The following is a 27,823-nucleotide window of genomic DNA, read 5'->3' as shown; positions in this document are numbered from 1 at the left end:
GTGGTTTTTTGGTGGTTTTTTTTTTTTTTTTTTTTCTTTTTTCTTTTTTTTTTCTTTTTTTTTTTCTTTTTTTAATCTAGTACATTTTATATCAGATGCAACAGCATTGGCTGGTATATGTACTGTTTCCCCAAACAACCAGCATACCACCTCTCATCTGTTGAAATGATCTTTTGGGAGCCACCAAACATGGTATACCTGAATATAAATGTAAGTTTAATTCATCTGGGTGCATGTCCATTCACTTTAATTCAAAGTATTTGGAACAGCTCAGATCTATCAAAGACCAGACCAGATTTTTAAGCAAATATTTAAGTGGTGAATTTTAGTTCCTGGATATGGCAAAAATTAAGAGATTTCCTGTCAAATCCTCAAGTATGTTCTGGGGTTTCTGTGCTGATGGATTTCAGTTTTTAAATGGATGAACAATTGTTCAGGATGGACTCCATAAAGTACTAGCTTCAGCAGTCTTCACCTAACTCAAGGTATGTATTTGGCACTATGTTTTCATTTATGCTATGAACATACTGCTAGAGGCACGTTTCAAGATTAACATTACAGCTATGAGATGCTATTCAAGCAGTATAGGAAACACTGCCATCTTGTCAGTCTGTGCAACCCTACATTTTCCTTTCATCTCCTTTGCAGCTGTCCACCATTCACAGAAATAGATTATCTCTGTTGTAAAAAATGCATTATTGGTCTTTTGGATTAATCAGTAAATAATATCTATGATGTCTCCTATTCCCAAAACTATGACCAACTCAGCAGTCTTTGGAAGTTCTTAGAGAACCAGTGATCTTATTCTATTGGTTTTGAAGTTCTCTGTAACTGTGAGGAGAATCTTTTGGGTGTGTAATATAAGAACATTTGTGAGATGGAAGCCATAAAAATTGACTTTTAAATTGTCAAAAATCACAAAAATCCTGTGTGATTTGTAGGTGTTCATAAAAATACACCTTTCATTAAGTACAACACTGAACTGTGTACCAATGTGATTTTGTTTCAATACTGGCAGTTTAAAAATTCCTCTATGCAAGTTTAGTTCATTTTAATGATGAAAACACACTGTATAAATATAATTAGGACAGATTACAGGAAAAACTCAGAAAGTGAGTAATGTTTATGTCTGCAAAAGGTTAGAAAAAACCTGCAAAACTGCAAGCTCACTTTGGTTTCCAAAGAATTTACTCCTCTACATGACTTTTTGTGGTGTATTTAAACAAATGAGCTACACTATTTGTGGTTTTGTGGAAGATGATGTTATTGTTCATTCTTGTCTGGAAGATCTAACAGGTTGAGCACAAATACCATTACTATTCATCCCTACAGTTATTTTTTCACAGGTAGGTATGGAGTTAGTTTCTGAGAGACCTCAGAAGTCAAATTCAGATTGATTGCTCACTCTGTATGAGATCGTGCAAGACTTGTTAGTCATGTACCAAGTATATGCTCAGTGACTTGTGTCTTGGCTGGTTGTATTCCCTTCTCTCCAGGCCCATCTAAGAAACTGTTGGGAAAAAAGTCCATGTTAATTAATTTCTGTGGGAAGTAAAAGACAATACCAAAAAAGCAGGTAAGGATCTCTAGCAGAATTAATTGAAGAAAGGGAACACCATATGGTGAAAAAACAGCGGAAATAAAAAGTTATTTCCATTTTACAGAGGCTTAAATCCAGGCATTTCTTATTACATTATATTACATTATATAACAAAATATAAAAGTTTAAGGAAAATTATTTTTTTTAATTATTCCTCTATTCATTTCAGTTTTCTAAATGTATGAATAGATTGGCGCGTTTCTTCTTAGTACACAGACACACTGTTTACGTATTTAAATTTTTGATGCTTACACATACTTGTTTTTTCTTCTGCTATTTGCAGCCACTGAAATATGATAAAAGTGTCCAAAGAATAAAAATAGTCTTAAAATACTCACTGTATGCAGATGAGGAGTAGGTTTTTTTAACGTTTTGCTTCAGTCAAGTGACTTCTTAGCTAAGTTTTTATAAAAGTAAATATTGAGATTTCAAGAACAAGACATGTTTATCTGTGTTTTAACCAACCTTGTAATGACAAGAATTAGACACGTTATTTTTAGAGCTATGCCAAATACATTGAACAGAAATAATAAGCTCCTTATTTCAGCTCAATACATTCTTATTCATGCAGTTATAGAACACGACATCCTTTGCCCATAGTCTTGCAATGTGATCTGTTCACCACCATGGCTTGCAACTGGTCAAAGTCAGGGCTTTATGAGACTTTTGACATACACATAATATTCTGAGATGGATATTTTTGCTCCTAAATATATGATTTTTGGATGACATCTTTAAAATATTTTATGGTTTCTTCGTACCTGGCTTATAGGAAATGTCTCTGTCTTATCAATATTCCCATTAACATTTTGTCACCTGAAAGTTTGTCAGAAATTACTTCACATGGTTCCTCACAAAAACAATACAAACAGAAAACAATTTAACATTAGATCATCATCTCTGAATTTCCCTCTGAAACCTACCCACTCAGAGATGACTTCCTGCAAACAATTACATTTCTGTTACTGCTCAATAAACCAGTCTTCTACTATGGTTTTCTTGTTTTGCTGCTGTTGTTGTATATTTCTTGGTTGTGTTTTTTGTTTTTTTTTAATAAAGTGGAGCCCATTAACATGACAAACATTTCACAAAGGTTTGGCAATATTGTATGAATTCTTGCATTTTAGTCAGTCAAAATATTAGTACAGCTCAAATGCAAAGTCTTTTGTGAAAACACAATTTCCTGTAAAGGCCATCTTAATTGACTTCTATTACACCACTTTCTCCTAATCTTTATTAATGAACTCCTTCATCAGTTGTTTAGATAACCAGACTAATGTTTAGGAAGGCAAGGATTATAACTGGTTCATTCTATTTAGCTTTTATGAATATTGGCATGACATTAGGATTCTTGTGTTCTACTGGAACTTCCCTACTCTTTCCAAACTTACTGGAAAATTATATTTGCAATTTAAACAGACACTCAGCAAACTCTTTTTAAAATCTTGGATGCAAGTTAACCTTTATTCACCAGCTGAAATGTCAAGTTTTAGTAGTTTTTGTTTAGTATCTTCTGTCAAAGTGGAAACTATTTCATCAGACTAAGAGCTAATAGGAACTTGCCAGCAGCAAATTCTGCCTAATTATTTCGCTCACACAGTAACCAAGGAGCTAATACAGTAATGGCATTGAATATTCTCCTTTTAATGAAGTTTTTGATAACCTTCTGAGGATCCTAAGGAAATCTTGTGAGGACTTTAAAGTGCATGCAAAAATCAAATGGATAGCAGTTCCAGATACTTGTTAGCAATAGTCAGTGGCAGGACTTACCCAGTGCATGTCGCCTGAATCTGAGTGTGCTCAATATTTTCATGACTTCAGGAGGGAAGAGAGATCATAGTCATAAAATTTTACAGTTGATTGGAGGCTAGAAGAGTAGGAAGAGAAATAAAAATTATCATAGCCAACTGAAGAAATGATGTGAAAAAAAGGTTGTATGGAATCCAGTAGTTACAAGTTTAAGAAAAAAATCAGTCACATGGATACAGGATGGGAGGATGGGAAAAAAACCCACCAAAAACCCTCAGGAGTGTGGCCATGTTTTAGTAGCTCATCTAGTGATTCAATTATATTATTGTTGAACACAAGTTAGAAATGTTTGGATGTTGCAAAAAGGCTAACATTACTGTGGGATGAATAAACCAGACAAGACATAGGAAATAATCCTGCTCTTCCTAGCACTGGATGGAGTTCAGTTTTTAACATTGCATTTCAAGAAAGATATGAAAATATTGAAGGGAATCCAAACAAGATTGATTAAAATGCTCAGCACTATAGAAAACATGAGGATTTGTCTGGCCTAACAAAAAGTAGAATGAAGTAGGCATAATAACAATGCTGAATTGTGTAAACAGTTTTGCAAGGATGAAAGGATTAATTTTCTCTGTGAGCACTGTGGATTGGACAAAAAGCAATGGGCTTTATCTGGAGCAGGAAGTAAGAGATATTGGGAGCAGCTAGATGGGAAACAACTTGGTATGGGCAAATACAGTAGAACACTGGAATAGGAAGCTAAATGAGGATGCAAAATTTTCAGTGTTGTAAGTTTGTAAAAACACAGTAGAAAAAATACTGTCATGACATAAGTATTTTGAGAGGCAAGAAATGTACTAGATAGCTTCTCAAAATCACATCAAATTGTTTTTCTATGATATTTTTCTATGATATATGTCAAATATTAATAGAGCCTCTGTTTCTCCCTCTCTACTAAATAAAGAAAATCTTGACTTTTTCATTTTCCTGTCCTGTTCAAGCATTTTCTGATAACAGGTCCTAAACAGTTTTCTTTTCTTTATAATATAAATGACAATTCTACCACTGACAAATAGAATAAGATTCATTCTGCAAGAATTTTATTTGTTCGTCACAGCCTTTCATTTACCCAACTGATTTAAGTCCTATTTTCTGGTTTACAATAATTTCTTCCAATTTACCTCATTTTACAATAGTTAGATATGTTTTAAAAAGCTGCTTTAATTTTCCCTCTTAAACATGCTGGTTTTCTAATCAATGTGGCCCTTCCTTTGGATTACAGGGCTGCAGCTTCTTGACTAACAACTGACAATATTCTTAAGCAATTCCCAACTATTGTTCATAATGTTCTACTTAAAGTTATTCCTATAAACTGATCTTGTGAAAAATTGCATCGAGATTTTTGAACTTAGTAATGTTAAAACCTCATGTGGCACTAATTTGGATATTATTCTCTTTGTGTCTATGAGATATTGTGTGTTTGGGTTAGCACAACTTTTTAGAGTACTGTGAGAATAATTTATTCCTATTTTTTTCCCAGCATTTTGACCTGAAGATTGTTATAGGTGCTAGTAGAGCAGTCCAAGAACACTTTATTGATAGCTGTATAAGCAATTTCATGTGGCTCAAATCAAAGGTCTTCCCACTTCTTTTAATTATACTCCCATTTAAATTATAATCCAATTGTCCTATGCACTTTATATTTGTCGTTAAAGCATTGGTATCACTTGTGGGCCTGATAATTTGGGGCCTTGGAGATTTTAGCCTGCTGGTAGCTACTAACTCCTTTCCCAAGGGAAAAGTTTCTTAGGAAAGCTTCTTCCCAGAACAATCTTGGCAAAACAACTATCCTTTCCCAAAACAATCTGTCTCCAGGTGGTTTGCCTTTCTGGTTCTCAGAGAAAAACGTTTTGGCTGTTTCTCTAATTTAACCAATGGGACTGGGGAGGTGTCATTCCTGTTCATGTTAAGTCTGTATCAGAATACCTTACAAAATTAGACAATTAAAGTTTTTTTTTATGCCTTTTGCCTTCTGAAATATTTGGAGTCTTTCGTCTTCTGTTTGTGTCCTATAGCGGCAATCACCAGAAAAGACTATTTTAAAATTTTGTTGTTCAAGGGCTAAGAAACATTCCCATAGCTGCTAATTATTTCTTTTTGCACATTTTGGCCAGCTCTGTAGATACGCAATGCTTGACTTAAACCTCAGGACTTAACATAAAGGGTATGACTCAGTTTGAGCCCTCCATGCCAGAAAGGCTGTGGGGGGTTTGCAAACCTGAGGGAACCCATGTGCCTGGTGGTATGCTTCAGACCCCAGGAGTTTCTTAAATATATTATGTTTCAAAGAACCAAAACCAGGCAAGGGAAGAAAAGGGAAGGGATTAATGTATTTAAAATTCTCCCAGAAAGAGAAAAAAACTATAAACCAGAATGTCACTAAAGCCTGAATGGCCTCTATAAATGTATAGGTCTGATTGAATTTCTAGTGTGATGGAGAAAGATAAACACAAGAGGTGAGCTTGAAATCTGGATTTTATCTTCCCAGCAAGATGCACAACTTTACCAAAAATACTTTGCAACAAAGGGGCCACAAGAAGTTTAGGATCAATTTGAAGTCCAAAGACTGAAAGAGAGAGATAGTGTGCAGGTCTTGTCTGCACGTATGTATAAGTGCCAGCTTAAACTCTTCATTCCTCCATCAGGAAAAGATGTCTGGAAAAAAACAGTGACAGGTATACAACAGGATATGTGAATCAGTGTGTCTGTGTTTTTCTTTCTTCATCTGTTAATTTTGAAAAAAGAGACCAACTTCTTTGCTAATTATGTAAGAGATACTCCAATAATTTTCTAGAGTTCAGTCTTTTGCAATAAATCCCTCATAAATATCAAGTTTCATATCCTTATGTTTTCAAAACATAAGTGAATGTGTCCATTTCCTCCTTGGAATCACCCTGCAATGGGTTTTTACAGCTGACACGATTTATTCACACAGAAACAAATCAAACTAAGAACCAAAAAGCCTTTCTTTTGGTAATGTATGGCTAAGATCTGTAGAGGTGACTGACAATTCTAAGTGCTAAATTTAATACATTACCTTACAGCACTGAACACTGGACACTCAGCATTTTCTGAAAATTAGGTATGTGGAAATTGTCAGAAATTAAACTCCCCCAAATAAGTAGTTATGGTAGTTTGATAATGTACTGGTCAGCTGCTGAGAGCATGAGAATACATAAGTACGTTCAGACATCTATTCATATCAATAAAAAACAGAAAGATTATGATGATGTAGGAAAGCAGAAAAATTATATGAACATTTATTTAGAGCGTTTTATAGAGAGCAACAGAGAACTAACATATTCACATTTATATTATGTTAACCAAGTTAAAAATGTCCTAATTAAACGTGTTTTTCAAAAATGTGTGCATTTTCATAGAATGGAGCATCTTTATGCTAAAACTATTGCCCTTAGTTGTTCTCTTAGACAGAAGAGAATACTGTAACTCAGCAATCCAGAAAAATAACCCCAAAGGTGATCCAGAGAGAGGAATGAAGCAATTAACTCTCTTTGCATGAAAAGGAAATGGAGATGAATGCATATTTCATCGAATTTGAGCATCAGATTTGAAGGAGTTATCCACCCTTTGCTAAAAAAATGAAACATGCTCACTAAATACTCTGGTTGCTTACACTGGTTTATCTCATAGATTCTGGAGGAGGTTTGTATTACTGTAGGTTCTTTCTGATTATTAGGGGAGTCCAGTCATAGGAAATATCTAGAGCATCAGTGAATTTCTGACTGATACAGTATTCCTCTGGGCTGCAGGAAAAGCATAACATTCCTCTAGGTATTTCCAAAGCAAATAAAGCACAAGCAGACTCACTGATGTTCAAATCACTAGCACAGGTCTGACACTAGCAAAACCCAAACTAAACCAAACCAAACCAAACCAAAAACAAACAAAACCCAAACCAAAACCAACCAACCCCCCCAAAAATCCAAAAGAGTAAAATTTCATCTGACTAATAAGCTGTATTTTGTTATCTCATTTCCGAGAAGAACCTACGGAATCAACAGGATTGACAAGAATCTTTACCTTCCATAATCCCGCAAATATCCCATCCCATGCTTCATTGAATCCCCTTATGTCTTTCTGAACTGCCCTGCAAGGAGCTTGCAGGCCAAGCCAGTGGAGTCAAAAATAAATCTTCCCCGTGGTCTCTGGTTCTTGACCTCCCACCTAGGCTGAGCTGCACAAGCCTTCTGAGGTTGTGTCATCCCTGACACTGCTGAGATGCCTGGGTTTCACACTGCTCCAGACTTTGCTTGCCCTCACCTGCCCAGGTTTGTCATCCAGGGACTCAGAGCCTGGCTCACAGCAGCTTTGGTAAGGGCATCCTCACAAATCCAGAAATGGAGTGTTTAAAGCAGTTAAGCTCCTTAACTTCATGAAAGAGCTAAAATGCAGAATGTGTTCGTCTCATCACTGTAAACATTTTCAGAAGGAACCAGTTTCCAACTTTCCTGCTCTTTCTAGGGCTACCTCAGTTTTTTTAGCCTTTTTCTGACTTCTTTTTTTCATGAAATCTGATGTGTAGTTTCTTCCCAATTCTTTTCAGCTTGCCAGTCTACCTAAACTGTCTTGGTCATTCAGGTATTTTTCCTTCACAGAGGAAAGGCTTTTATTACAGAATGGTATTTTGAACATGTACTTAATAGTTTTAACAAGAGCAACAAATAGAACCTCTAAAAATTTATTATTATTAATAATAGTATTAATAATAATAACAGTAAACCCAGAGGGACACGCACATTGCTGATTTTATGAAAATGGATGATAGGAGATAATTTGAAAAATCAAGACACCTTCAGGTTTCCAAGCCACAAGTTTTAAGGATAACACATTATGCACAGACTCTTTTACAGCAGTCTGGTTGAAGATGCTGACCCGAATCACAGTGAAAAACAATGGTTGTGACATGGGACACACACATGGCAGCAAATCTTGCACTCCTGTCTTCAGGAGATAGGAGTGCATTTGAAGAAGCTTGTCACAATTTAATGTGATTTTTTTTTCTTGGTTCTCTCTAATGGAAATGGAAGCAAATGAAGACAGGAAAGAAAGGAAAAAACCAAATTATTTTCTGCTGAGGTTAAGTAGCACTTATCAATGGTAATATTTTCAAATTAAATTTATGAAATTTTTCCTTAAAATAAAATAAGGGATTAAAAAAAAATCTCTGTCTCTATCCCATATACCCGGAAAGATGAATTATTCCCATTTTAGTCTTTTGGCCATGTGTCCATTTTAGTTTTACAAGCAAAAATGCTGGGAATTCCATCACTTCTCTGAGTAGTCCATATTGCTATCTAATAAATTTCCTTGTTACAGTAATCATCTTACCCCCACACCACATATTCTACTCTTTCTAAAAAATATTGACACAACAAAGACAAAGATTCCTTATGGAGATATTCTCACTTGCAAATGCCTACATGAAAAACCAAGAGTCACTGAACAGAGGAAAATGAAGTGCTGCATTTTTGGCAGTGGTACAGAAAGACATAATTACTTCACTGAGTTTTGCAAAAATAAGGAATTAATTTTTGCAAATAATCATAAAAACAGCTTTCTGTTCTGTTTCAAGGCATCCTGATCCAAATTTTGCTTTGCCACAGCTTTTTGTGGCAGAAGAACAAAAGATGTTAAATACTTAATTACCAGGAGAGTACACGTGACTGGTGGATTGAGTTGGATAAATGAAGCTGCAATTATTTCACCACAGTGTGGCTGACTAAGATTGATACTTGGCCGTCACTCAATGGTTTTCATCATTCCACCAGAAATAAACAGAGCACAGACTAATCTCAATATGTTTATGCATCAGTAACTTAAATTGCTTTTGGAAACTGTGAAATTTCTGCTGTGGGTTATAAAAGGCAGTACAGTTTTGAATTTTTCCTCATGTCCTGCATCTTAGAATCAATGTGTGCATAATTTTCATTCCCCTTCCAATACATCATATTCCCAAGAGCTGAGACAAAAAAAAAAAAGAAAAAAGAACATACTTTTCTTCATCAAAATCATGTTCTATTCTGCCTCCTTTGCAAAGGTGAGAAATAGAACTTGCAGAAAAATTAAGATATGAGTCCAAGTTTCAGTTTCTTTCAAAAAATACATGGAGACAAGAATTTGGTTAAGACTGAAGCAGGTTACTCTGCCATAAGATTTGGATCTGTGTACTTAACCTTCTACAAAATCTAGAAATATGGGGTTACATGCAACCTGTAGCCCCAGTGCTGTGAAAGTGCCTGACTGAAGGATAGCTCATGGTAATGGTGCCACAGTAATGTGGATATGCATCTTCAGTTTGGAAAGGTTTGTGCTCAGCCACCTCAGAAGTCCAGCAAGTGATAGGGCCCTTACCTGAACATCCTTGTCTGATTTTAGTTCTCTACCCAATTTAGAAATACAACACTGCAGAAGCAGTGGTGGGAATACTGTCAAGGACGTGAAAACTGACCTTTGTTCCTCCTTCCCACCATGCTACCCAGCTTTGCTCCAAGAAGGAAGAGATGACAAAAGTCTAGCTCTTTTTTATATACCAATGTCTCCACTGTTGTCTACCAGCTTGGCAGCTCTAGAAGTGCTATTTCAATAACAGAACCGTTATAGAAAGGGCTCAGCATAGACATGACTACAGAGATACAGCAACCTGTGAAAGAAAGACTAGAGTTCATTAAACTGTCTTTGCCTACTTTTTTCAGACTTACACTATTTCTTTTGTAAAGAAGGATATACAGAAGAGTCAGAATTAATTAGCTTTAGGCTCTTTCCTTAGCATGGTTTATATGTTTTAATTCAAGCAAGGAGAAGCATAAGGCTTCTGAAGCATATCTCTGATTTCCTGACACAGGAAGCCAAATTATCTCTGTTGTGAAGACTTCAAATTTTCTTAACTGATTGATTTTCTCTATGACTTTCTATCATCTAAATGAGGTCTAGCATAACTCTCGTATCTATTAGCCACTCTAAGTAAGGGTGTTGTTCAATGTCATGTGACTAAATAATTTCCATATAGTGGTTTTCTATCTATTTACCATCTCCTAAAAGACATCTTGTTTATGTGTATCAGATTAGTTCTGAATCTGGTCTAAGTTAGCAATATCATGGGCTCCATATGTTTTATGACATTTTGTTCAGGTAAAGATTTATTTTTTTTCTTTACTGTTAAGATTAATTCAAGAATGGCTTCATATGCAGGAAGAAGAATACCACTGGAACTGGTAGATACCCTGGATCTCAGTCATCAGTGGTCTGCTCAAACCAGTCCAAGTAGCCTTGAAGGCACAAGAGAGATGAGCTGTCTGATTTTAGCAGTGAGATACTATTTCTCACATACAGAATACAGATCATAGGGCTACAGAGAAGAAAAACTGTGGAGCAGGGGGAGACAAGGGAAGAAAGACTGATCTAGGAAAAGAAGGAAAGTAGATGTGTATAGCCTTGGGTACATAAGAACCTATATTTTAAATTTATTCACTGAATTCCTTCAAGACATTTTCTACAAGCCCAGGTTGGATGAAGTTTTGAGCAATCTGACACAGTGGAAGGTGTCCAATTATCTTTATTCAGGTTGTTTCCAACCCAACCCATTTCAAGATTCTATGGTTCTAAGACACTTGTCTGGCTTTCCTATAGAACTAGTCCCGGTTCCTGAAGGAATGATTTTCAGGTACTAAAGCAAGATTGATTTTTCCAGTGAATGTAGTTGAAATGGGTTGCCATGGTCAAGAGTTACAATCTAAATGTGAAAGAATTACAAAAATGAATCTTGGTACAGATTCAGGTAGGAGTCAGCAATGTTCCTTATAAAGGCCAAAAGGAGGAAGAAAAAAGGATGCTATTCCTACATCTACAGGGCTTATTCCTCATAGTTAAAAAGTACTTTTCAGACACTTATTTCAGTGTTGGACTCAATAAAGTCACATTTTCAGTACAAATGGCATAATTGTTTTTAACTGCATATCCATCACATTATCCATAATATTGAAAATAATTAGATCTGATTTAAAAACACACCCAAAACAATAATTTCTTTTCTGTTACTCTTAATTTACTTTATTTTTTCATTTTACTTAAAAGTTAAACCAGAATATTTATTTGCACATATATTGTATCTAATTAAGTATGGATGTTAGAAGTTGGTCTTGGTCAGCTTGAGAAACTGAAACTCAGGCATTAGTATATCTCTCTGACTTGGGTTTCACAATATTTCCAAAAATTGTGGGGTTTTTAAAGTATTTAAAAAGCCAAAGAACCTGAGTCAATGTCAAATTTCTAAATTGTTCCTCTTGAAAACTCCAGGGTTTTGTATATGAATATGAACTATTTAAGGGTCCTTTCATCCCTAAAGTCTGTGATAGAAAATCAAAGCAGCTGATATAATTTAATGCAGAGAGTTGTTCATCAGAACCCAGTTTAAGGAGATGCCAATTAGCCTTTAAACTAAAAGCTTGTAATTAGAAAATATATGGAAGTAATAAAATATTCTTGGAGCAAATCAAGAACTTTGGAGATGATGGAGGTTTATGCTGTGCAGAGCTGCAGAGTCACTATAGGTAAATAATAAAGCATTAGCAAAAATGAAATAACTTCACGGGGTGGAAACTTGACTTTCCTTCTTCGAAATTCAATAAACTTGACTTTACTTCTTTTACTACTTTGTGTGTAAGATAATGCAGATATTAAACAGCAAAACTTAATTTAGAATAAATTTCCAAAGTATTGAATTTGCTGTTCCACATCTTCAAAAACCTCTTATGATTTCTGATTTATGATGTGCCTATCTTTCCCATCATGCCCATCACAATGCCTTTATGTTTCTCAGTTACTTTCAAATCTCCCTTTATCTCTCACAAGAACTGGTTAGCGAACATATTAAGAGATATCAATCTAATGTAGAACAGATGACAGGAGTACTGACAATGATTAAAAAAAAAGGTGGTGGGAGACAGAAAGAAATACTGTTATTGAGTTTCCTTCCCCTTAATTTTCTTTTTTCCCCCTTTGTTTTCCTTTCATCTGATATACAAAAAGAAATGGGGAAAATATTTTAGCTTAAACATTATTTTGTGAATGTTTCTCTGTAGATTGCTTATTTGGAAATTGCAATTTACAGCATAAATATTTTTATAATCCATATTGCGTATCCTCTATAGAATATTTTAAAGGTTATTTGCTAAAATTAAAATTCTAATGTATTTTCTCCAGTCATCAAGTATTTAATTCTGAAAAACATAAACCTGGAAATGGGAAGAGTAACATAAATGAAATCTCAATTTGTAGACTTTCAGAATGGCTTTCCTGGAAATAATCTAAATAAAGTGCCTTACATAAATGTAAAGTGACTTGGTTTATGACTAAACCATCTATGTTATTTGCAATATCCTTTATTTCTTTGCTTCTATTTCTGTTCATTTCAGCAACTGGAAAGAGATAGTAATTTACAAGGAAACTTCATAAAAGCCTTTGAATTCTTGTTGCTTTAGTTTGCCCTGGCCTTCTATCATAGGAAGATTACTTGCAGCTACTCAGAAACTCCTCAGTAAATAACTTTCCAAGTATAAATTTTCCTTCATGTCTGTCACTATGATAATAGGATGTGCATTCAGAATAACTATAGGCATTTTCTGGAGATTAAAATTCCCCTCTTCTGAAAAAGAAGAGTCATCCCCAGTGTTAATATAGCATATTTTTTCATATTATTATTTAATATGTATAAAGAGTAAATATGTATAAATCGTTTCAGAGATATTCTTTTTTATTAAATACTTCTATGATTTATACAGACTTGAATTTTACCCTTAAGAAGCAGAATGAAAGTCAAGCAACACTTGACTAAGGCACAGTAAAATCTAATTCTATCAACTTCAAATGATACTAGATGATTACAGAGCTTTCCTCAGACTTCATTCATGCTTTTTGTGCTTACACTGGACAATGGCTGAGTTCGGTTGCTACCATACAGATGAGTCAAAGAAGAAATCAGCTAGAAGAAATGTTCAATTATGAGTGTGAAGTGGAGCAGAATTTGAAAATTTACCTACTCTGCTAGTGTTCAAAACAATTTGTAGCTTCTTTGTCTTAATGAGAGTGGCAATATAAATCCTAAAACTTTGCACAGTTTGGAAGACTGAAAATATTAAGGGGAGACCAAATTTTCTTTTTCATGATTTTCTTGCACTGTCAGCATCAACCAAACCATCTAGCACTGAATTTGCATTTCTAACTCATAGAATATTGCATACTGAATTAGCTAAACAATCAACGTCATCAGGGTTTTCTTTTAAGAAGAGTGCAGTACTGAGTCTCCATAATTGTTACATTTAAATTATTTACTTACTTTTGTCTGTACTTCCATTCCCATAATTTCCATTTGGTGGTTCATGGAAATCCTGACAGAAGAAATCACAGAGATACAACTAGTCACTGTGAGGCACCGAAGTGATATGAATGTTGGAATATTTTCTGAGATGGACCTTCCTAATAGGGGGTATTTGTTAAAAGCAAGTGCTGGTAAAAATAAATAAACATTTTCCATATCAACACATTGATATGGAAGATGTTTATTTGTTGCATGGTCTCTTACAGTTCCATTTCCTCATTTGGCTACTTGTTGGTTCAAGAAGTAACCACAGTCTCAACTGGTATTAATTTCCAGGTTATCTAAAGCAGATGGAAAAAATGAGAATGAAGAAGCAACCATTATTTCCTACATGACACCCGAGACAGCTTGGGATTTTTACAATAATTGTATCAGTGTACAAACATAATAATTACTACAGAAGAAACCAGAGGACCATCTAATTTGACCTTCTGTCTTCAAGTGAGCTGCTGCCAGCCATCTCAAATGTAGACATAAATCTCCCTAACACACAAAGTTGTGCAATGGTCTGTCATAGAGGAAATTATTTCTGACTCCAACTGTTGCTCAATTATGTCCTGAAGCATGAGGATTAATGGTTCTTGTGACTTCTGTCCCAGCATGAGTAATAGCAGATGCTGTTATTATTCAGATTGATGGATAATTGTACTCTGAACCTTCCTCAAAGATTTTCCTTCTACTAATTTGTGGCCTAGATGTCACATCATTTTAGAAACCCATCCCAGACATATCCTACCATGCACCAAAAAGTAGATTCTATCTTGGTGTGAAACAAAATTTATCTGCAGAGAAATATTAGCTGAGCTGATCAGTTATGCAATCATTTGGCTGCTGGAGAGTAGGAAGGCTCTATAAAGGGATCCGGACAGGCTAGATAGATGGACTGAGGCCAGTTGTATGAAGTTCAACAAGGTGATGTGTCAAGTCCTACACTTTGGCCACCAGGCAACCCCAGGCAGCACTACAAGCTGTGGAAAGTGTGGCTGGAAAGCTGCCTGGCAGAAAAGGACCTGGGAGTGCTGGCCAACAGCAGATGAGCCAGCTTGTGCCCAGGTGACCAAGAAGGCCAGTGGCATCCTGACCTGTATCAGGAAGAATGTGGCCAGCAGGACCAGGGCAGTGACTGTCCCTCTCTACCCTACACTGTGAGGCCACACCTCGACTCCTGTGCCCAGGTCTGGGCCCTTCACTTCAGGAAGGCCATTGAGGTGCTGAAGCATGTCCAGAGAAGGGCAGTGAAGCTGGTGAAACTTCTACGATTAAGTTCCATGAGGAGCAGCTGAGGGAGCTGGGGTTGTTTAGTCTGGAGAAAGGAGGCTGGGGGGGAACACCTTATTATTCTTGACAGCTCCCTGAAAGGAGGGTGTATCTGGATGGGCATCAGTCTTTTCTCCCAGGCAATCAGTGAAGGAATGAGCAGAATGCCTAAAGCTGCAACAGGGAAGGTTCAGGTTGGACATCTGGAAAAATTTCATCATGGAAAGGATTATTAAACATTAGAATGGGCTGACCAGGAAGAGGGTGGAGTCATCATCCCTGGAGGTATTCAAGAAATAGGTGGATGTGGCACTTAGGGCCATGGTTTAGTCTGCAAGGTGGTGATTGTTCAATGGTGGGACTCGATCTTGGTGGGACTCTTTTTCCAGCTTAAATGATTCTGTTATTCTCTTGTGAGCCACCTTTGTCCTATGCCATGAAAGCTGAGGGGTTGAGATGGGATAAGTGGGTGAGGAGATGTTGGCCCAGTTTAGCTTTTAAATCCTGTCTGGAAGTTGCATTAGATAACCATAGCCTGACAGATGCTGTGAGCAGGCTAAACCAGTCTGGTGAGCAGGCAGTTCCATAAATGCTGGGATGGTCTCCTATACAACCTGCACCTCTGTTAGGAAGTCATTCCTAATCAGGATAGACTGCCCTCCCCTGAAAAAGCATTCTACTGCATGTCGTGTTTTGGTTCCAAAGCTAGTTATTTGTAGAAAGTATCCATTAATGAGATAATCATTCATGTTCATCTAATGATTTTATCTAAAAGTACACTCACTGAAAGGGGAGGGAAAAACCCCTAAAAATTCCAGGGTGTCTTTGAGTTACAAAAGAATCTTTCAGCAAAGTGTTTACCAGGACTATTTTTACTAGGAGCCATGACTCCTGCCTTGAGTAAGAGTATTTTGTTTTTAAATTGAAGCAAAATACATAAGCAAACTTTTTCCAAGAGTCATTAAAATGATTGGAAGGATTGGCCTAGTAGGTGAACTAAATGGTGAGGGTAGAAAGACAGATATTTTTTATGGTCAGACCAAAGAAATTAAGGAACTCTCTGTAAAGGCAACATTTCTCACTACCCATGAAATTATTGTTGCCACCTATTTCCCAACACATGGTGCATCAGCAGGTTTCTGGCAGGTGCCTCAGGGAAACATTTTTGCATTCTGTGTTCCCATCACTGTTTTTCAGACTTCCATTTGGGTTGTATTTGGCAACCACAGTGATTCACTAGAAAATGAAACACATTTTTGATTGTATAGAGTACACTTGGGTCTACACACAGGATGATTTGATCAGGAGAAAAATGGTAGAAAAGCAAGTCCAGATGCTCAGAGTCACTTCTGGAGGAGCCAGGCTTGGGTCCTAAAACAAACCAAAAAATGAAAACTCCATAGTATAAATGTCACATCAGACAAAGAGGACACCTGGGGGGGAAAGTTAAGTGCACAGAAAAACCACTGAAAAGTGGTTTGAAAGTTTCATAACTTACCTCTTTTGGGACACAAAGAATGGGTCAGCCATCTGAAAGCTGGTCGGCAAAACTGTCTTGTGTAAAAACATGAAAATCTGCAGAAGAAATTGCAGAACAAACCAGCTTGTTAATCATTCCCCAAAACCTATAGTTGTGACTTCTTCACTCAAAAGTGAATTTTTGCACCATCTTAATCCAAAAATATGGAGAATAGGATGGATGTATGGAAGCTGCTAACAAAAACCTGGGCATCCTTTATATTAAGTAGATGTTGGGTGGAGAAAGGAGTTTTTCTTTTTTCTGGAAATAAGAGAACTGTATTGGCTGTGTATAGAAAACAAACAAAAAAACTAAATAGATTTTTTAAAAAACTATTTATTTATATATTTTGTAAGTGATTTTCTGAGAATATTTAAACTTATTTTCTCCCATGGTCGAAACCTGAGCATTTTCTTTCTGTTCCTTTCAGTGCCCATTCTGAGCCCATGCCATTTGTGGGTGGTCTTTTCCACATGGGTTAAGACAGGCTCCAGAGAAGGACAAACAAAGATGCTAATTTGCAAGCCACACTACTCTGATATGGGCTTAGCTTGTTTACAAGTGACTTTAAAATCCGTTGAAAGCCTTTTGCCTGCTTCCTTGCAAAAAAGATAAAGTGTGTGAGCAGGAACCTGCTCACATTTGTTCTACTGACTCTCAGTGTGTTAAGTGCTTTCTTTTCTCTCATTTTTTATCTTCTCAGCACCTTTTGAATTCTTTTAGAAGCCCTCCTCAACTGCTATTGCCACCTTACAAAACTTAACCATGCCAGGAGTTCCCTTCATGCCTGCCCCCTACACTAAAATATCCACAGCCACAAACATTATCCTTGTTTCCCTTTCTCTTACCAAGAACCTGTTGGTAATGCTTTGAACAGAGCAAGTAAGATATAAACTGTAATTCATTTCCATTCCTTAAGCCCACTTCAAAGAGTTAAAATACCCCCATATGTTGTGTGGATGGGTAAGTTTCTTATAACCTGGGTTCCTTCTGATCTCATAAACTGAGAGACTGCCTTCTGTCAGCGGAGTTTCAGAGAGTAACAATATTCCCCATCTGCTCAAGCTGGGTACATATGTCTGGATTTGAAAATTCTTAGTGCAGACTGAAGGACTAGGTCAAATTTGGGTGCTACATCAAGAGTGGTCATGGCATGGAAAGGATTATTTGCTAGCAATAGTTCAAAAATAGCATAATAGCTGAATCTAAATTGTAGATTTCAACTTTCTAAATGCTGTGTAAGTCCGGTGACAGTGGAGAAGCTCCAGGTATCAATAAATGTATTTTATATAAAAATCTGTCTTAACCTGATTGTACCAATTTGACATGTATATAATGCAGTTATTGTCAGTTGAATTAGTTTTGAGCACTTCTAATTTTGTTCAAATAGTTCTGGCTGTAGCAACCAGATGCCACCTAGCTAATTTACAATTACAGGTAGTCCATGAAGAAGCTTATACTTGAAAGAGAGAAGGGAGGAGATATAATTTAGCACAAACCAAAAGCCTTTTCCCAAATAAGGATTATTTTTAAATTACAAATTTTAAGCTTTTTAAACAGGAAAATTGTTCTAATTAAGATTTGTTAGTTTACTTAAACCAGCATATAATTGTACAGATTTTACAACAGATATACAATATACCACATATTTCACTGTTGTAAAATGTGCACCTTGCAGAAAATGGAAAGAAGTTAAAAAATGAGGTTTATAAAACTAAATGAGAAAAATAGCACTCTGAACTTCATTGCTTATATTATCTGCTAACTGTGAAGTGTCATATGAGGTGTCACCCAAATATATTGGCTTCTGTCTGCTCTCACTGTTGTGATGGAATACTGTGGAATCCTTGGCACAGCTGACATCTTCTAGAGCAGCCATTTCAATACTTAAATTCTTTCCTCTGTAAATCAGTAACAGTGGTCATGAACACATGATAAATCACAGTTTGGGGACACACAAAATTGTAGATGTTCATGAGATGTTCTGCCTGTTTACAAGGAGAGCTGAGATAATACTACAAGGAGAGAAATCCTGGCAAGATGCTAAAATCTCATTTTCATATCCCAGAAAATGTTATTTTGAAGGATTCTCAGCAGTATTAGCTCTACCAAATCAATGTTCTGTGCCTAATCTAGTTCATTTAAGGGTTAAACCTGACAATATGTGCTCAGCCTGTTTTATTCTGTGCTTGAGAGAAATCATTCAAGAGATGACTGAGTAAAAGACCATACCTAAAAGTGTGTTACCCTTAAAGAAATTCATGCTGATCATTATGCCAGCAGCCAGCCACACTCACATGGGAAATTTTATTAGGAAGCTTCATTTGCCTGCTGATATCTCTCCATGCTCCATCCACTCCTAGTATGATGTAGAAAAGAGGAGGAGGGAAAAAATAACCCAGACATATATCTGTTCTGGATATTCAGATGAAGGGATACATGAGAAAGCACAGCTTTCTGATTATTAGAAAGATGGTTATGAAAATCAAGGTTTAAAGTATGGATATTCTTTTCAAAACCTATTAATGGGGAAAAGAAATTAAAATCACTGGTCAACAAGTTATTGCTGAGGTTTACATGTGGGACAAGGAGGTGATTATATGAATAGGCAGAAAACATGCAGGAATAGCTTTGCAAGGCCACACAGTAAAAATCATAAATGTATGTGGGTAAACCAACGTCGAGCTTGTTTACACATGAATAAATCCTAATTAGAGAAATGGAAAAATGTCTGAATCTAAATTTAAAGTGGAGACTGCTCATGAGAGTCATGGGTGACTAAAAGTAATTAAGGCCATCACTTAACTAAACAGATGTAACAGATTAACCATGTGTTTCTATGTTTGATGTAGATTTTTTGTTTTGGATACACTGCAGTTTAAAGTCCTTTAATGCTGCCTGAGATCCATCTGCCATTATTTTGATTTGGTATATTTCTTGTTGCAAATGCATTTAGTGCTGGCTGACATTTAGTTTGTCTAAACAATTGAAAGTGTTTACAACAAAAAGTACTTGTTCAAGCCAGCTACAATATGGAGAAATACATTCAAAATGTAAAACAAAAGATGTGCAGAAAAATAAAATCTATTTCAATGCTTCCTTTTGCACTGATTTTTGCTAGAGATAGATTTAGATAAGACTAGAAAAAAGAAACGCAGTTTCATCCATTACTCAAAAAAAACTAACTTTTCTTCTGAAATAATTTTTTTTCATCATATTGAGAACTTCTATTTTTATTTCCAGCCTTGTAGAGCTCAGTTGTGCTAAGTTCCTAAGAGTAATTGTATTCCACTAATACTTTTCTGCAAAACAGAAGAAGGTAAAATAGGTACTGTTTAACATGGTTTACTCTCCTGAGCTTTCCATCCATATAATATGAAGTTGCATATTGATATACTTGCTCAGGTAATTACATCGCAGATGCAGCTCTATGAATAGGATTACGTTTCACACATACAGTGAAATTGGAGCATTTATAACAAGACTGAATTCTTTTCCTGTTACAGGAGAGAGAAATTTTATATAAAGTTTACCCCATTGGCTTTAATATTGATCAATTTGCATACACGTGCATAAGAGAAACCCCGAGGTATGTGCCTCGTGTCTGTGGTTTCCTACCTGCTGAGACAATAGCACACCTACCTTACAGAGGGTTGGGAAAGAACAAGCTAAAGATGAAGAATGTCATTCAAAATTGCCCAGAGTCTTATTTTAAGATGATGAGACTTAGACATTGTGTTGCAAATTCTCTGCATGCATCTAATGGAGGAAAAAATGGGTCAACTCGATTAGTTTTAATAGAAAATTATAACCTATAACTGGAGCTTTCTGGTTCCAGATTGGCCAGCCATGTATATGATACTCCTGGTCTGAAACCTATGAGACTGGGCATGATTCTAATTCCCTATCTTTCCAATATTGTTTAGAAACTCCTGATAACCAACAACTGTGTTGAATTGTCACAATGGACCTCAAAATTTCCAAATTATGACCCTTTACCCTTGCTCCTCCAGAAGCTGTATTTAGCAAGACAGTCTCTGCATTAACATGTTTTTAGTTTTATTTCTTTTAAAGAATGAACATAACTAACAAATTTACTCACTGTGTAAAATAAAATATCTTTTGCAGATTTTCATGAAGAATGCGTTTCTTGCACACTGCTCTGGGAAGTTAATTGGATTTATAGCATTTGTTTGCCAGAGAGCTACTCTCTAACCTCTGGTCACACAGCTTCATCCATCTAGAGTCCTCAACCAGCAGATTTTGAAGGGCAGACAACTGTTATTTTCTTTGGAAATATTCCTGTGAATCAAAAGAATTGACCACAACAATTAGGGGAAGGTACTTGTGAAACCTAATATTAGCCATCAGAGTTAAACTCAATGATCCTTGTGGGTCTCTTCCAACACAGGATATTCTGAATCTATAATTGTATTCCTGGGAACATTTTGCAGTGCATTTCACTCCCTAAAGGCAGTAGCAGTTCCAGAGGACAACTGTCTAGTCCGAACAACCCCCACAGGGGCCTTTCACCTTCTCCATGGACTACTAAAACAGCTCAAGGAGGCAGGCTTCAACTGCTGCCAGGCTTGTGTTTTGTGCACTCATTTATCTCTCACATAGAGAGTCTGGAATTCAAGAGTCATACCACAAATGATGTCAGCTAGCACAGCTAGAAGAAAAGGGCCTTAAAGTACTAGGTCGTCTTGTCTACCCTCTACTTGCGTGGGGTCGTTTCCCACACGATGCATGAATATGCCACCCATAAAGACAGCTGGTAAGAGCAGCAACTGAGTCTGAATCACACAGACAAGGGGGGAGGGAAATTGTGTAAACTTTGTAGTATAAGAAGAGGACATTTTCCCTGGGTTTTAAGGAGTTCAGTCTAATGGTTACTGGAAGCTGTAAATCTTTCAAATGTGTTACCTCCGTAACCGGGAATTTTCCTGGCAACATTGTAGCTTAATGCTGCCTCCTTCTGTGCTCACATCAGAAGGAATGTCTTCAAAGAACGTACAGGTTGGACATCCCTTATGCTTAGCAGAAAGTGAGCATGCTTACAGTGACAAAACCAACCAGCCTAGAGAGGTGCTAGGTCTGGAATGATTTCTCTCCACTTTGCAGAGGTCAAGAACACCTGTTTAAACAGCCTTACACTGCTCAAGTAAGAAGCGATAGACTCAAGGTGTGATGCTGAAGGACAGGCATCAGTAAAGTCAGAATTCTGGAATTAAAGGAGTGACTGTTTAAAGCCACATCTTGGCTTTCAACTTGCATATGACCAATCAAACAAACCTCTGCAATTTTTGTGATGTTCAAGACATTCAACACTTATGTACTCTCTTGGGGACCACAATCATAACTCTTTATTCTCAATCTTCTCTCTTTTTTTGGCTATGTGAATGATCCCTTAAACATCTATGAAGACACCCATTTACATAGACTCCATGTGATTGTATTTGTCTCTGGACAGTCTACATCCTGACAAAACTGGCTGAAATCAGCAAGCATATTTATAAGCTATGAAGCTATTCTCTGTGTTTAAAAGCTTTAAATGTGCTCTCATTTCTTCTCATTGGAAATGCAAGGCCAAAATTAATTTATATGCAAAATTTTCTTGATAAAAGTTCCAGTATTTGGACCTTATGTAAGGAAATAAATACAAAGTCCATGACTGGTAGCTGCCTTTTTGTTATTTGCTAAATGAGTGGTCAAAATTTAATATGATGCAATGAAGGACACCTTTTGACAACATCTGAATCAGGGAATGTAAATGTTAAGTCATTGGAATGTCAGAACTTCTACATATTTTACATAGAAGATTCCCAGCTACCAGGCTTGTCAAAAGAGGCAGGAATGTATAAAGTTAGCTAAACTACAAATTATAAAATGGTGATACAAATATTGAGCAAATACTGAGTTAACAGCTTAAAAAAACCCTCAACTAATTGTTTATAATTTTATCCATCTTGGGTTTCAATATAGGAACCTATTTGATTTTTTTTTTAAGTTGTTTTTAAGGAGATTGATATTCAGAAATGCCTTAAAGATTCATAAACCCTCATGGTCTTTCAATTTCACTTCCAGTTATAGTAGGCTCTCTTTTGCAGGATGGGTGGAAAACATTGGGGCCAAAAAGAAAGAAGACACTTTTATAAAATGGTGTACTCTTGGCAAGCCAATATTCCTTGTCCTGTTGCAGCTGACACTAGAGAGCAAATGCAGTTTTTCTGCATTTAGTCCTTTTTATCACTTAGACTGTAAGTTCTCTGCAGCATAATCTTTCTGTAGTGCTGTGAGATCCTTTCTTCTCTAAGAGAACACATCATAATATTAACAACGAATAAAACAGTCTTATCTCCTTTCCACATCTCACTTAAGAAGCAATTTAATTTTGATTGATGTCCCAGATCATCTTGTGTCCAGTTCCATTCATGTCTGTAAAAATATTTACTTGCCCTCTAGAAAAGAATGGCCCCTGATGTAAAAGAGTTGCTTTCTGAGCCAAATCTGTGGTCAGCTGCCTCTCCCTCCTGAAATCCATGAGAATTGATCCTAGCATTAGTCTCAGAGCACGAAGAAGTGGAAAGTTTTCTACAAATGACTGTGTGTGCCATGTGGTTTAAACTTTTCATGTAACACATTACAAATTCTGGTAAAGGTCCATGGCCAAAAATACAATATTTCTTATACTGTTCTGTTCAACAGTTACCAACTTTTAGATTATATACCATATTGCTAGAACTGTCCATTTCCAAGATTTAATCCAGTATATCTGAGATCGTTTTCTTTCCTTGCTAGGAATGTAATTAAGATTACTGATGAGTCTTTACATATTATGAAATTAAGCTATAAACCAAATGCCATTTAGTATCCAGGAAACAGTCCTGCCTGTTTTCTGACCTTCTGGTCACAAAACTCTCATGTTTGACTTCTACCCAAAAGCTGGAATTAAACGTGCATTATTGTGTAATGTTTAGAAATTGATGTCTTAGACACTAGTGGGAAAATATTAGCAACAGAAAAAGCTGCTTTCAGGGGTTCCTGCCTCACATGTCCTTGGGTGTTAACAAAAGGGAGTCCGGGATTTATCATGTTGGAGAGGGAAATAGCAAAATATGATTTTGATTTTCTGGAAGAGAAGATCAGAACAGTAAACTGTTCTCTGAAATATCAAAGGACTTTGAAAATAAAGGAGCTCAAAGTATGAGCTCAAAATATAAGCTCCATTGACTTCAGTGCAGTTTGGCCAAAGAATACAATGGCTTAAAGTGGTTAAATCCTGGTGTGTGCCTAATACCACTTTTGTAAACAAAAGTAGAAGAGAAACCATTTTAAACTGACATGGAAATCATGGGCAGATTGCCTTCTCAGTAAAAATTATTCTGCATATATGTTATGTTTTTATGTAAAATGTATTGTTTATGCTTTGCAATGTGATTTAAGTTAGGAGAAGTACAGAAAAAGAATACTGTCCTTTTAACATTGTTGAAAGAGCAACAGAAGAATTTTTTAATTATTTGTTTCTTTTCTGCAACTTGCTATGTGTTAGAAATCTTATTCCATGTTTAAGAGTTTTGCTGGTCTCTGTACATTAATAGAATCAAGTGGAAAACATTCCTTTCAAACAGCAGTACACTGTCATCTGTTCCTAATTACTTCATCATGTGTTCATGTGTCTTTGCTTTTAACACATCTTTTTCACACATTTGTATTTGCTCATGAAAGCCATTTTTTAATTGCATAGGCATATATTTCACAACAGCTGAGGAGACTATGCTGAAAATCTCTGTGTAGTGGAGGCTGCTTGCTGTTAGCCAGCTCAGATTATTTATTCCTTGCTGAGCTATTAGGAAACCCTTCAGTGAAATAAATTTTCAGCATGGTAGGTTCACACTGGATGCAGATACCAATGGTGGGCTCCATTTCATGCAAAAGGGGCTTCTTGTTTCAGTTTGTTGTGTAGGATTCCCACGAAAGTTAAGGGAAGATGAATGCACCTTATAAGGGCCACTTATTTTAGCTGCCCAACTTACGATGAAACAAACAGTTTCTTGAAAAAGGCGAAGTCTTTCCTTTGATGAGAGGACATAAGATTGATTATTTTAGACCAGACACCCAAATTTTAGGCTGTCAGAATAAGGAGGGATGGATCTGCACTCATCTGTTTAAAATTAATGGTGATTTTTGCCCTAATTTCCTATTACCCTCAATGAGTGTTTCTGGATAAGGCCCTGTTAATTGTGATGTAGCTTAGCAACTAGAGACCTGAAATGGCTACCCCGAAAACAGAGCAAATAATGAAAAGAAAAGACTATGTTCCAACGTGGATCAGTGAGTACTGCAAAAGCTTGGAAAAGAAAATTTAGGAAAGTAATGAAAACTTAAACTCCTATGCTTAAATTATTGGCATACTGGAACTATGTTTTATCCCTGTAAGAAGCAAAGCTGCATGGGACAGACTCACACTGCTCTGAGGACAGGTGCCAAGAGCAAGTCTGTCCTCCTCAGCGAGCAGCTGACCCAGATAAACAATTACCAAACAGAAGGCTTACTTGTACAATTTTTTTTTTTCTTTATGGCACCTGCTACGCTGGCCAAGCACTGCAAGCCGAGCCAGCTCCTGGCCCAGGTTTGGACGGAGCAGTCGGGATCCCTGCAGCCCGTGCCGCAGAGCGCCCGGAGCTCTCGCTCCTCTCTGCCCGTGCGAGCGCGCCGGGGCTGCCGGAGCATCCAGAGCTGCGTGCTTGGAGAGCGTCTGGAATGCTCCCCTTGGAAGGAGCTGGGAAGCTTGAAGGCATTCACTGTGCTGCTGGGACGTTGTGAACAGCAGAATAAACTTTCCTGTAAAAGGGGCCATTTGGATAAATTCGTCTTGTTCCCAAGTAGTTTTTGGAAAGTCCTGCGCACCTGCACCACAGTGGATTTTCTGAATATTAAGTAAAGACTTACTATTTCATATAGACATGTGAAAAATATATAAATATATATTTTAGAAGTATTTCTTCTAAAAGCACTTGCACTTTGAATGCATAGATGGCCAGACCTCAAAAAATGATTTAAGTGTTTTTTTTAAAAACAAGCCAAATATTTGCAAGGCATCTGTTTTTGGTGAGAACACACTGATGGTTTTGTAGAATATTTATATATATCTTGATGCTTACAGATTTTTTAAAAGAAAACATTTATGTTGTGGTTTCTGAATCAAACAACATTAAGTATGTAAATAATGAAAGACTGGACATTTCTTTTTTAGTTGGTTTTTTTTTAAGTTAATTTTTTCAGGATCTGGACTTAAAGATAACTCCAATGGGTTCATATGCAGTTAGGTGCCTTCAGACATGAAGAAAATAAAGGCTCATTTGTTTGAGAGAGATTTCATACACTTTGATTGACATTGAATTTTAGGCCTGCATTTCTTTAGCGCAAGCATAACTTAGAAGTATTTCAGCTGAGTGTGAGACAAATGGAACAGCTGAACTGTAAAAAGCATAAGAATAATTAAGCCTTTTTCATCTGAATGAGTTGTGTACTTTTTTTATGAAGTTCACAGCTATGTGAAGTTCCCTTCTTTCTTTAGCAACTGGTTTGGAAGACAAAAGAGACACAGGAGGGATTACTTGCCTCTTTGGAGATGGGTGTGTTTTGAGTTGTCTTCATAATCCTCAATTTGTCCCAGATTTGTCAAGAAGATTTCCCAAGTTTTACTGACCCTTGAAATGAGCTCAGGCTGAACTTCTAAAATATAGATTGCCTGTCAAGTTAATCCTATCTCTGAGCTCCACAGAAAGTTTACTGTTTTGTTCCAAGCCATGGAAAACTCATGGTTATGGCTGAGTATTGCCTTGAGTTTTAGGGTTTGTATGAGCCCAGAAACCCTAAATTAAACTCAGCACATGTGAACCCTCAGTAACTGAGACAAAAACAGAACAAAACAACACACCCATCCCCCCGAAAAAAGGAAAAAAAAAAATTGAACCCTGGGGATGTGAAACTGCCAAAGTTCTCAGAGCTTCAGTATATGAAAAAGAATGTTACTGCAGCATGAGAAAATTTATTGTCAGTAGAATGACATTATTTTTAAAAGTGTTGAACTCTCACACTGCTTTTGGAAAAGATGCGATAACTTCCTAGTTTTAATTCTTTACTCACAAACTATTCAAAAATTTAAACTAAAAAAAAAAAAAAAAAAAGAAGACAAAAAAGTGTATATTTTTTTGTCAAATCTATGGAGAATGTAAATACTAATGGCACATAGTTAAAGACATGAAAAATATTGTGCTTGGATGAATTAAAAGCTATATCACCTAGAAACTTCTCAATTTACTTTCTGTTATAATCTGTTTGAGATATACAACTGAGCATTTTTCAGCCCCAACACCAATCCCTGAACTGCCACATGCACTGATACTATAGTCACCTTGATATCGGTATTCCCTTTTACAGGAGAGTGTAGATGAAAATTTAAACCTCATGACTAGCTTCGTCTCTTGGGATAGTTGAACAGTTTCTCAGACTTTTGCCAGTATTTTGTACAGTTTTCATCTTCAGCTCTGAATTCAGCTTAATGAGAATTGCCATCCTCTAGTTATGGTTTGAAAGATGTTAAGTTCCTTTCAATGTGTGAGCAGGACAGTGCATTTCTGCTTGAATCAGTCCACTTGGATATCAATACATTTACAGTCTACAGCTGCTTTCTCCAATTTTCTTATCCCTGAGAATAGAAACAGTCATAAAAATTTGTAATAACCTAATTTTAAGGGAAAGTAGATGATCATTCTATCTGTAAGAGGACAAAAGAGCCATCAAGGAAAAATTACAGTCATCTTTCTGAAATACTGTTACTTGCATTGAGATAAGTACCATTCAGATGATTTGCAAACCCTTCTGAGAGAGAGTTGTATGCACCTTCCTGTGAGGTGGCTCAAATCCCATGGCTTTTCTTCACTTAGCAACCTGCTCCTTCCATGGTTACAATTTGCAGTATACAGAACCAAATAGACCAAGCCACTGGGGAGGTGTTGGCAAATAGTTTCATCAGTAACAGATGCTTAAGTGATCACTACTTGCATCCAGATCTTTCAGTCTGTCCTCCACCCCGGCTGAATTCAATGGGAATTTTGCCTGCATTATTCAAAATACTGTAGGATTCGGGCCTCTTGATTTTCCTAAGATACTCACTAAGGAAAGGACCTCTCAAATAAAAAAGACCCCAAAAATTTCTATGTCATTAAAAAAGTCA

Source organism: Prinia subflava, chromosome 2 (genome assembly GCF_021018805.1).
Source record: "Prinia subflava isolate CZ2003 ecotype Zambia chromosome 2, Cam_Psub_1.2, whole genome shotgun sequence".
NCBI lineage: Eukaryota > Metazoa > Chordata > Aves > Passeriformes > Cisticolidae > Prinia > Prinia subflava.
This window is presented reverse-complemented; position numbering follows the sequence as displayed.